The 11295-nt window shown below is 35.7% G+C and overlaps 1 long non-coding RNA gene across 1 annotated transcript in view; it reads right to left on the bottom strand.

The window, feature by feature from the left end:
• Positions 1 to 3262: 3262 nt before the first annotated feature.
• LOC123615876 (uncharacterized) overlaps positions 3263 to 11295 on the bottom strand; it is a 30075-nt gene continuing 22042 nt past the window's right edge. The window contains exon 4 of the long non-coding RNA XR_006723684.2: positions 3263 to 5590. This is a non-coding gene — a long non-coding RNA (uncharacterized LOC123615876). The remainder of the gene's footprint in view (positions 5591 to 11295) is intronic.

Genomic DNA, 11295 nt, shown 5'->3' with positions numbered 1-11295 from the left:
GGGCTTCTTAGAATGAGTATATTAGGTCGAGTGGTCTGGTATGAGGAGAGCTGGACTGAGGGTGAGTTGGCCCCTGTACACATCTGGGTTTGGTTTAGAATTTGAGCGATTTATTTAGCCTTTCTAAACCCAATGTTCTATTGTCCTCATCTCTAAAACGGTAATTAATACCTATTTTGTAGGGTTTTGGTGAGAATTAAATGAAACAGCCAGATATAAAGTGAGGGGTAAATAGTCGCTTAAAAACATTAGTTCCTTTCCTATTTGAAGCCCCTTCACCTTCCACTTCCTGAAATTCCACTCCATATCTAGCCTTAACTAAGGACCCATATAATACACAGCAGATGTAGAGCCAAGCTTGGTAGGCATCTGCTTCTGGAGCACAACCACTTAAGGGACCTTTCTGAGTTTACTGTAAATCGGTTCTTAAGCTTAAAGTGGGTCCTACCTATACCATTACTTGTTTGCACTTAAGAAAGCAACTTGTTTCTTCTTAAAAAAGAAAAAAAAATATATATATATATATATATGATGTTGAAAATATATCTCTAAGGTCCTATGTAAGTCCAAAAGTCTTTATATATCAAATTAAACTTAGAATCTCCCCATACAACTGGTTGCTTCATTTCTGAAAATGATCTCTCTCATCCTAGAAGCCTTGAATTCCCCTTTGAAGCATTCCTTCGGATTGTCACCCTTGTATCAATCAGTGACCAAATCCTGTTGTCCTTTCTGTCCTACAACTCTCCAGTTCCTAACTACATAGGCACCTAACCCTTTCTGGCTGACACACTTGGCCCTGTTTCCTCCCCTACTTTGTCTATCTTATCTTACAAAATACTTCATAAATTGTTTCTCAACTATGTTGGTAGGATATAATTAAAATGTTGAGAGTCACTATCCCAACAAAATAGAAACAGAATTCCCAGCTTTTTTGAGGAAGACAGTTGTAAGCTCATGGACATCCTGTTATTTCATTCGTTCATTTATATATGTTGTGCATCAAAGACACTTGATGGTGTTTATGAAATGCTGTGTGATCAAGGTGATTACTAGTGTGCTGAAAGGTCAGATGGGGTACACAGGGCAGGTGGGATAAATGACAGATATTGTGTCACAAAACAAAACAAAGACCCTCCTAACTGGACTTCTGGGCTACCAGTATTTGAGAACTACTTGTGTGAAATTCAAGTCATTCTTAGTCCCTAAAACTTGCAAATTCACATTCAGTTTTTCAAATCTCCCTTGAATCTGGTGTTGACCTTCTTGTAAATATTTTTAGCATTAGTATTCTTTAAATTGAGCTTTTCAAATTACAAAGTCACTTTTTTAAAATAAGGAAGCTCTTACTGAATGATCTCCAAGCTACATAATGCAGGATATAGTACAGTGTGTATAATATAGTGCTATTTGTGAAAAAATGAAAGAGGGAATGTGGAAGGGAGACCAAATGTATATATTTGCTTATATATGTACAAAATAACTCTGGAAACCCTTAAACCCTTAAACACATACATGCCTGCCATGTATTTGTCATACGCTTTTGCCTGTGCCTCTTTCCCTAGAACAATTTCTCTCTACTCCTTATTCAGTATATTATAAAGCACATTCCCTTATTTTATTCATTAACTTATTTTTCTCTATGTATTTATTGACTTTCTCTGCTAACTAAAGCATGAATTTTGTTCATCTGGTTCGCCTCTATATCATCAGCTGTCTAGTAGAGAGCTAGCATATATGTTTATTGAATGAAAGAATAAATAATCTGAAGGAAGATTGCCACATAGGAAAATAATTATTGAATGAAGGGTGAGGGGCAGCATGGACTCTTTTTTAAAAAAAGCAAGAAGGTCAGGTGAGGGAGTTAGTGAAGCACGTAACATGAGATATCTGGTACCTTGTTTGACAGGATGAACATAGGTGCATTGGGCTATGAGGTGTTTTTCAACACCAACAACCAAGTCTCTGATTCTCCAGACACTATCTGAATGTTCAAGAATTCAACTCAGTTTTGACACTAACAGCTTTAGGGCTCAGTGTCACAGGACTGCCACCATTCAGATGCCAGTTATAAGTCCCAAACCTCCTGATCTTCTGACCAACTGGCTATAAATTGGGAGTTCCCATGACACCCTCCTAAAGTACAATAATTTCCTGGAGTGGCTCACAGAACTCAGTAAGATAACTCAGTAAGATACATCATTTAAATTTACAAAGTAAGTATAACTTTTGTATCCTTCCAGAGGATACAAATGAACAGCCAGATGAAGATGTATATAGGGCAAAGTTCTGAAAGGTCCTGCGCAAAGGAGTTTCTGTCACTATGGAGTTGGGATGCACCACCCTCTTAGCACTTCGTTGTGTTCACCAACTTGGAAGCTCTCTGAAATCTCCTTGTTCAAGAGTTTTTTTTTTTTAATAGAACTTAATCTCCATCACACCCTGTCCCTCGGTTTGGAGTAGGGCTGAAAAGTTCCCACCCTTTAATAAATTGGTCTTCAGTGACCAGCTCCATTCTGAGGCTACCTTAGGAGATTGGACCTTAAGCCCCACTATAAACTACCTCGTTAGCATAAACTCGGGAGTGCTGGAAAGGGCTTCATTATGAATGATAAAAGATGCTCCTTTCATTCAGCAAACTCCAAGAGTGTTAAGGAGTTCTGTGTTTGGAATAGGGGACAAAACCAAAATATTTGTTTTATATTATACCAAAGGCTGTCGTAGACTTCAGACACTAGTCACTAAGTTTTTTGGGTTTTTTGTTTGTTTTGTCACTAAGATTTTTAACTTGTTTCTAGCCCTAAGCTTTCTAAGCAGAATTTAACAGTAATTTGATTTCCTATACAGAATTTTCCACTGGGGAGAAAATACTCAAAAAGCCAACGTTAATATTCTGACTCACTTGGCAGTTCAATTTACATAAACAAATACATTGACCTTATAACTATGATATCAGTCTCATGACCACCATAGTAGGGGAGTTAGTATCAACTCTTTGTATACTGAAAAAATGTTGGCAAACATTTTTTTGTTGGCAAACTGACTATTAATGTGAAAAAAAAATACAAATACAGATTTCTACCTCACACTAGACACAAAAATAAATTCCTTGTAGACTGAAGATCTAAGTGAAAAAATACAATACAAATATTATAAGACATTTTAGAATATTATATAACTTTGCATTAAGAAAGATCTTAACTGAGACAGGAGACATTTAAAATATATATACTCAACTACGTAAAAATTTGAAATATGTTCAAATCTACTAGTAGGCAGGAATATGTAAGTAAAACAATGAAGTACCATCTTTTTACTCCTCAAATAGGCAAAAGCAAAACAAATTTTATTTTTACCATATATTGCTTACCAGAATACGGGGAAACAGAATCTCTCATAGTGTTGGAAAGTAGTCTGGAAATACTTTTTAAAATTATAAATACCATACACAAATACATTTCAATCCAAAATCTCATTTATCTTAAAGAAGTAAAAATGTAAGGATATGAATACAAGAATGTTTATTATGGCATTAGTATTGTTGGGAAAAAATGTCCAGACACAATCCAAATATCTTCAATAGGAAATCTGTTGACCAAATTATGGTATGTACATATTATGGCATATTATGCAACCATTAAAAAATCTATTGTTGTTCTTGAAGAATGTTTATGATACACTGGGAGTGACAAAAGACAAGTTGCACAAAAATGTATATATTATGATCCTTTTTATTATTTAATAAACATACCTTTTTATTATTTAAAAAAAACCCTAGATACCTAAAACAAATCTATGCACAAACATGGCTGTAGAGGCTTGGAAAAGGTACAGAAAGTTACATACCAGAATGCTAACATTTTAACATCCCTGATGAAGGGGGTGAGCATAAGTGGTAGGGTTGAGGACACCTCAATAAATATTTCTTGCTAAAATTCTATGTATTAAAATGAGCATTTTAAAAAATTATAATTTAAAAGCAAAAGAGTAACCATTTTTTGAAACAACAACCTGAGTGCTAGACTCTGGGCTCTGGTGACCTCAAAAAGTCCTTCCCATCCTGTGAGGCCTGAGCCATTGGCTGACTTTCCTGTCTTCCAGTGCTTCTTTTTAAATTTCCTACGTATAACTGCAAGTTTAGTAGATGTTAGTTTTTCACAGCTTCATGTATTGTCTTTTTGATTAGGTTATAACATAAGCGTTGTACTTCCCTACAGAATTTAGTACTCCACACCTTATCAAACATCATTTGGAAAGCTGTTTGGGACTTCCAAACCAAAGCAAATAGACAGTTTGGTAATGCAGCCTACCTTCCACCAGCAACAGAAAGATCTAGACCAATGGTTCTCAAATGGAGTGACTTTGACCCTTTCCTCCAGGGGAAATTTGACAATCTAGAGACACTTTTGATTGTCACAACTTGGGGAGAGGATGTACTACTGACATTCAGCAGACAGAGGCCAGGGATACTGCTAAACATTCTACAATGCAGAGGACAACTCCTCACAACAATGAATTCTCCAACCAAATGTCAACAGTGCCATGGTTGAGAAACTCTAGCTTGGAGTTTCAACCACACAGAGAAGATGGTACTGTCAGGGCTTTAAGTGGCAGAGATTCCCAAGGGAATAAGGGAACAGGCTTTAATTAGCAAGGCCGGGTTGCAAAGTGATTTTCAAACTTTGGGTTTTAGCAGCAGAAGCCAGTAATCTTAACTCTATTATGTGCTGTAGATACATTTCCTTTAAAAGTTCAAGGATTCCACCAAACAGTAGGAAAAATACTGATAGCCCATTTGAAAATGAAGAATTCAGTTCACAGAAAAGGGAACGCAAGTGGCTTTTAAACATGTGAAAGATGTAAACCTCTCTCATAATAAGAGAAATACTCAGTAATTACAATGAGATACCATTTTTCACACATCAAAGTAGTAAGGAACCAAAATTTGATCATACATTGCATTGGTAAGAACGTGAAAAGCCAAGCCTGCTTCTATAGTGATAGGACAAGCAGAAATTGGTACAATCCCATGGAAGGCAATTTGGCACTATTTATCAAAAGGTAGTAGCCATATGCCCTTTTTATCTGGCTATTCCAATTCTAGAAATCCGTTTTATAGATACTTGCATATGTGTAAAATGATATATAGGCAAGGATATTCATTGTGCCATTGTTTATACTAGCAAAAGGTTGGGAATAAACTAATTGTCCATGAGTGATGAACTAATTAAACATATCACCAGTACATATGTTTATATGTACATAGATTGTCACTTCAACTCAGGAAGTAGGTAACAGAAATTGTTCCTAGGGAAGGCAAATGGGAGACTGAAGAACAAAAGTATGAATATTTATTTTTACTATAAAATCTCTTGTGCCTTTTGAAGTCTTCACCATATACATCGTTACATATCATACATGCATGCGTTTATACCTCATACATCACATATATACTATATTTAAAATATACATTATATACATCACATATATTAAATATACATCTATAAAAGCAGGGCTGTTCTGTTTAAAGTAGACTCTTTAAGTTTCCACAGTGGCATCCCTCAAGACATCACTGATGATATTTAGAATCCTAAAAGAACATAGTAGAAGCTACTGTCATGGTTGTTAGGGTCAGCTAACTGATATAATAAATAATCCAAAAATTTCAATGGCTAAATGCTACAAAAGTTTACTACTCACTCATACAACAACCCTACATGGTTGTTCCTGGTCAAATGGTTTTTTGGGTCAGTTCCCCTTTGAAAAGTGAACAAAAGACCCTTGTTCCTTCTATCTTGTAGCTCTGCCACTGGACAGGCAAGGGAAGTTAAGTCACATCTGCTGAAAGGTTTTATGGGCCAGTCCTGGAAATGACACTCACTACTACTTCTTACATTCAGTTTCTAGAAACCAGTCATGTAGCTGCACACAAGGAAGCCTGGGAAATTATATCATTTGGGGTGACAGAATGGAATTGAGGGCAAACAGACAATGATCAACACTAAAATGTAGTCTAGGAGGAAATAAAGGTGGCAGAGTAGGAGGACATGAAGCTTACCTCTTCCAACAAATACATCAAAAATACATCCTCACGTGGAGCAAGTCTCACTGAAAACAAATGAAGACTGGCAGAAAGACTCTTGTACAATCAAGGCTGAAAGAAAGACCCACAGGGAATTGGATAGGAGGGGAAAAGAAGCGATCAGGTCAGGACCTCCACCCCTGGGTAGGGACACAGAAGAATGAAGGGGATTATACCTGCTCAGAGATCGTCCCTAGGGAATGAACAGTTCAAATCAAATACTGGGCACCCCATCCTGGGGTATGACACTCAGAAGATGAGTACCTTTGGTTGGTTTGAAAACTAGCGGAACTGACAGCAGGGCTGGGAGAAACATTGACTCTGTTTGTGAAGAGCGTGCATACACTTTTTTACTCCTGAAAAAAGGCAGAGGAAACAGGTTGAAACTGCCTGGGACACTGGCCAGTTTCCAGCAACCAATAGTGCGTTACCCAGGCCCAGAGGAGCGCTGGCTCCAGCCCCGCTGGTTCCATGGATGCTGTGCCACTCCAGGACAAGACCTGCTGTGGGCGAGGACAGTTGTAGGGGACAGACCTGGCTCAGGCAGAAGCAGCAAGTGGGCCTGGTAAGGGTAGATATTGCTGGCATTTGCAGGGGTAGTGGATCAGAAGTGGTCCTGAACTCTGATGGATGCCAGGACCATGCTAGCCTGTGACTCAACTCACACCAGGCACCTGCTTAGCCCCTCTTGCTCCAGCACTGCTCCCCACTGGGGCAAGGGTATCAGTGCTGGAAGGGGGTAGAGCACACATTTAGAGGGGAAAAAAACAGCTTAGACCCGACCCTTAGGTCTTCTGCTCCAACAGCTTGAGACCTACCCCTGACCCCAATAGGCTAATGCTGGCCACTGAGCAGAGGAGGACCCACCAGCTTACACCTGGCTCTGGCTCGAGTTCCTCAATCTCTAGCCCCACTTCCTACCAGGATGACAGCTGCCAGCACACTATGCAGGAAGCTGGGACTCATGCTCATGTCAGATCCAGCTCTCCCATCAAAGCTACCGGGCACATGCAGACTGTATAAGGATGTTCCCACACAAGGACACTCCTTCAAGACCAGGATAGATAACTGTTTGCCTAATTTCATAAAGACAAAGAAAGTTAAGCAAAATGAGAAGACAGAGGAATTTGTTTCAAATGAAAGAACAAGAGAAAAACCTTGAAAAAAACAATGAGTGAAACAGAAATAAATAATTTACCAGATAAAGAGTTTACGATAGCCAAGGCCTGGAAACAACCTAAATGTCCATCAACAGATGAATGAATAAGGAAGATGGGTATCTATATAGAATGGAATATTACTCGCCATAAAAAAATGAAATAATGTCATTTGAGCAACATGGATAGACCTAGAGATTATCATATGAAGTGAAATAAGTCTAGAAATCAGTAACAGGAAGAAAAATGGGAAAAACACAAATATGTGGAGACTAAACAACATGCTATTTAAAAAAAATACGTCAATGAAGAAATTAAAGAGGGAGTCAGAAAATACCTCGAAACAAATCAAAGTAAAAACACAACTTTCTAAAATCTATGGGATGCAGCAAAAGAAGTTCTAACAGGGAAATTTATAATAATACAGGTCCACATCAAGAAACAAACAAATAAAAAATCTCAAATAAATAACCTAATATACCATCTAAAGGAAGCAGAAAAAGAAGAACAAAGCCCAAGATGAGCAGAAGAAAGGAAATCATAAAGATCAGAGAGGAAGGAAATAAGAAAGAAAGAAAGAAAGAAAGAAAGAAAGAAAGAAAGAAAGAAAGAAAGAAAGAAAGAAAGAAAGAAAGAAAGAAAGAAAGAAGAGAAAGAAGAAAAGAAAGAAAGAAAGAAAGAAAAGAAAGAAAGAAAGAAAGAAAGGAAGAAAGAAAGAAAGAAAAAGAAAGAAAGAAAAAAGAAAAGAAAAGAAAAGAAAGAGAAAGAAATATCAATAAAACCTAGAACTGGTTTTTTGAAAAGATTTTAAAAATTGATGAGCCTTTAGGCAGCTCCATCAAGGGAAAAAAAAAAAAAAAAAAAGGAGAGAGGACCCAAATAAGCAAAATAAGAAATGAAAAAGGAGAAATAACAAATGATATCACAGATATACAAAACATTGTAAGAGAACATTATGAAGTTATACGCTAACAAATTGGACAACCTAAAAAAATGGATAAATTTCTAGAAACATATAATCTTCTAAAACTGAATCAGGAAGACATAGACAATCTGAACATACTGATTATTAGTTGTGAAATTGAATTTATAAACAAAGAACAACAACAACAAAAAAGACAAAAAACCTCCCAGCAAACAAAAGTCCAGGACCCAAAGGGTTCTCAGGGGAATCCTAAGAACAAAACAAGAAGAGCTAATAGCTACCCTTCCCAAATGATTACAAAAAATTGAAGAGGAGTGAATACTCCCAAATTTATTCTATGAGGCCATCATTACTCTGATGTCAAAACCAAAGACACTACAAAAAACAAAAATTTCAGGCTAATATCTCTGATGAATATGGATGCAAAAATTCTCAACAAAATGTTAGCAAACCAAATTCAACAATATATATAAAGAGGGTCATACACCATGGTCAAGTGGGATTTATTCCAGGGATGCAAGGATGGTACAATATCTGCAAATCAATTAATGTAATGAATGCACCACATTAACAAAAGGAAGGATAAAAATCACATGATCATTTCAGTAGAGGCAGAAAAAGCATTTGACAAAATTCAACATCTGTTCATGAAAAAAATCTCATCAAATTTGGTGTACAAACTAGAAATATTTATAAAACTTGTTTACAAATCAGAAAGAGAATCACAGACACAGAAAACAAACTATGGTTACCAAAGGGGAAAGGAGTTGGGGGGAAGGAATAAATTAGGAGTTTGGGATTAACATATACACACTACTATATATTAAATAGATAAACAACAAGGACCTACTGTATAGCACAGGGAAGCAATCTCTTGTAATAACCTATAGTGGAAAAGAATCTGAAGAAGAATATGTATCTATATTTGAATCATTTTGCTGTACACTTGAAACACAACACTGTAAATCAACTATACTTCAATTAAAAAAAATTGGTGTTCTTTCTTCTAGGAGGATTAGAGTTTCAAGTTTTATGTTCACGTCTTTAATCTACTTTGAGTTGATTTTTGTGTTTGGTATAGATAGTGGTTCAGTTTCATTATTTTGCATACGGTTGACCAGTTTTCCCAACATCATTTACCAAAGAGACTATCCTTTCCACATTGTATATTTTTGACTCCTTTGTTGTAGGGTTTGTTATGTTTTGTAGGTTCTCTATATATTCTGGATTAAATTCCTTTGTTAGATATGTGATTTGCAAATATTCCTCCCAGTTTGCAACTTGTCTTTCATTCTCTTAACCAGGTCTTCTGAAGAGCAGAGGTTTTTAATATTGATGAAGATTAATTTCTCCTCTTTTCTTTTATGAATTTTGCTGTTGTTATCTAAAAACTCTTTGCCTAACCCAATGTCACAAATATTTTCTTTCATTGTTCTTCTGGGAGTTTTATAGTTGCACACTTTACATTTAAGTCTATGATTCATTTTGGGTTAGTTTTTGTATAAAGTATGTGAAGTATGGGTCAAGGCATTTTTTATTTTTTTGTTCTTATTTTGCCTATGGATATGTATTTCTTTCATCACTATTTCTTGAAAATACTATCCTTGCTATGTTTAATTGCCTTTGCAACTTTGTCAAAAATCGATTGATCATATTTGCATGAGTCTCTTTCTGGACTCTATTCTGTTCCATAAATGTGTATCTCTACTCTTTCACAAATACTACATTATCTTAATTGTGTAGCTTTATAGTAAACCTTGAAATTTGGTAGTAGTCTTCCAACTTTGTTCTTTTTCAAAATTGCTTGGGCTATTCTAACTTCTTTGATTTTTCCATATAAAATTTTAGATTCAGCTTGTCCATTATCTGTCTAAAAACTCCTACTGGGATTTTGACTGGGATTACACTGAATTTATAGATCATTCTGGAGAGAATCAACATCATAACAATACTGAATATTCCAATATTCCAATAGAGTACACCTCTCCATTTATTTAGATGTTTGATTTCTTTCATCAGTGTTTTGTAGCTTTCGGTATATAGATCCTGCGCATGTTCTGTTAGATTTTTTTTTACTTAAATATTTCATTTTGGAGCTGCTACTATAAGTGGTAATTTAAAAAATTTTCAAATTATTCATTATCAGAATATTAAAATACAATTGACTTTTTAATATTATCCTACTTATCTGTGACTTTGCTAAACTCACTTATTAGGTTGAGGAGCTTTTTAGTAGATTTTTTGGTATTGTCCATATAAACAATCATTTGTCTGAGAATAGACAATTTTGTTCTTTCTTTTCAAATCTGTATTTGTTTTCTTGTTCTTGCTTTATTGCATTGGTTATAATTTCCAATATGATGTTAAATGGGAGCAGATATCCCTGCCTCTTCAAATATCAGGAGGAAACAGTCAGTCTTTCCTATTATGTATGATGTTAGCTGTAACTTTTTATCGATGTTCTTTCTCAGGAGAAGGAAGTTCTGTTTACCCCTAGTTTGCCAAGAGGTTGTTTTTTTGTTTGTTTTGTCATAAACAGATATTGAACTTTCTTAAATGTTTTTTTGCACCTACTGAGATAATCATATGGCTTTTCTTCTTTCGCCTCTTAAAATGGTGAGTTACATTGATTGATTTTTGAATGTTGAGCCCTCCTTGCATTCACAGGATAACTTCTACTGGATTCATTTTGAAATATTTTGTAGAATGATCTACGTTCATTAGTGGTACTGATCTGTAGTTTTAATTTGTTCTAATATATTTCTCTGGTTTTGGGCTGAGGAAAATGCTTCCTAAAATGATTTGGAAAGTATTCTCTTCTCTTCTATGTTCTGGTATTTATTTCTTCCTTAAATGTTTGTAGACTGGAGTTTTCTTTGTTGGAGCTTTTTTAACTACAAATTAAGTTTCTTCAATAGATGTAGAACTATGAAGGTTATCTATTTCTTGCTGTGTGAGTTTTGGTACTTTGCATCCTTCAAAGAATTGGTCCATTTCTCTAAGTAATTTAATTTATGGGAATAGAATTGTTTGGAGTACAGTCATACCTTGGAGATATTTTGGCTTCCATTCCAGACCACCGCAATAAAGCAAATGTTGCAATAAAGTGAATCACATGAATTTTTGGGTTT

The sequence above is a fragment of the Camelus bactrianus genome, chromosome 11 (assembly GCF_048773025.1).
Source record: "Camelus bactrianus isolate YW-2024 breed Bactrian camel chromosome 11, ASM4877302v1, whole genome shotgun sequence".
Classification (NCBI taxonomy): domain Eukaryota; kingdom Metazoa; phylum Chordata; class Mammalia; order Artiodactyla; family Camelidae; genus Camelus; species Camelus bactrianus.
Note: the sequence above shows the minus strand (reverse complement) of the source record. Positions and strands in the feature narration are given on the sequence as shown.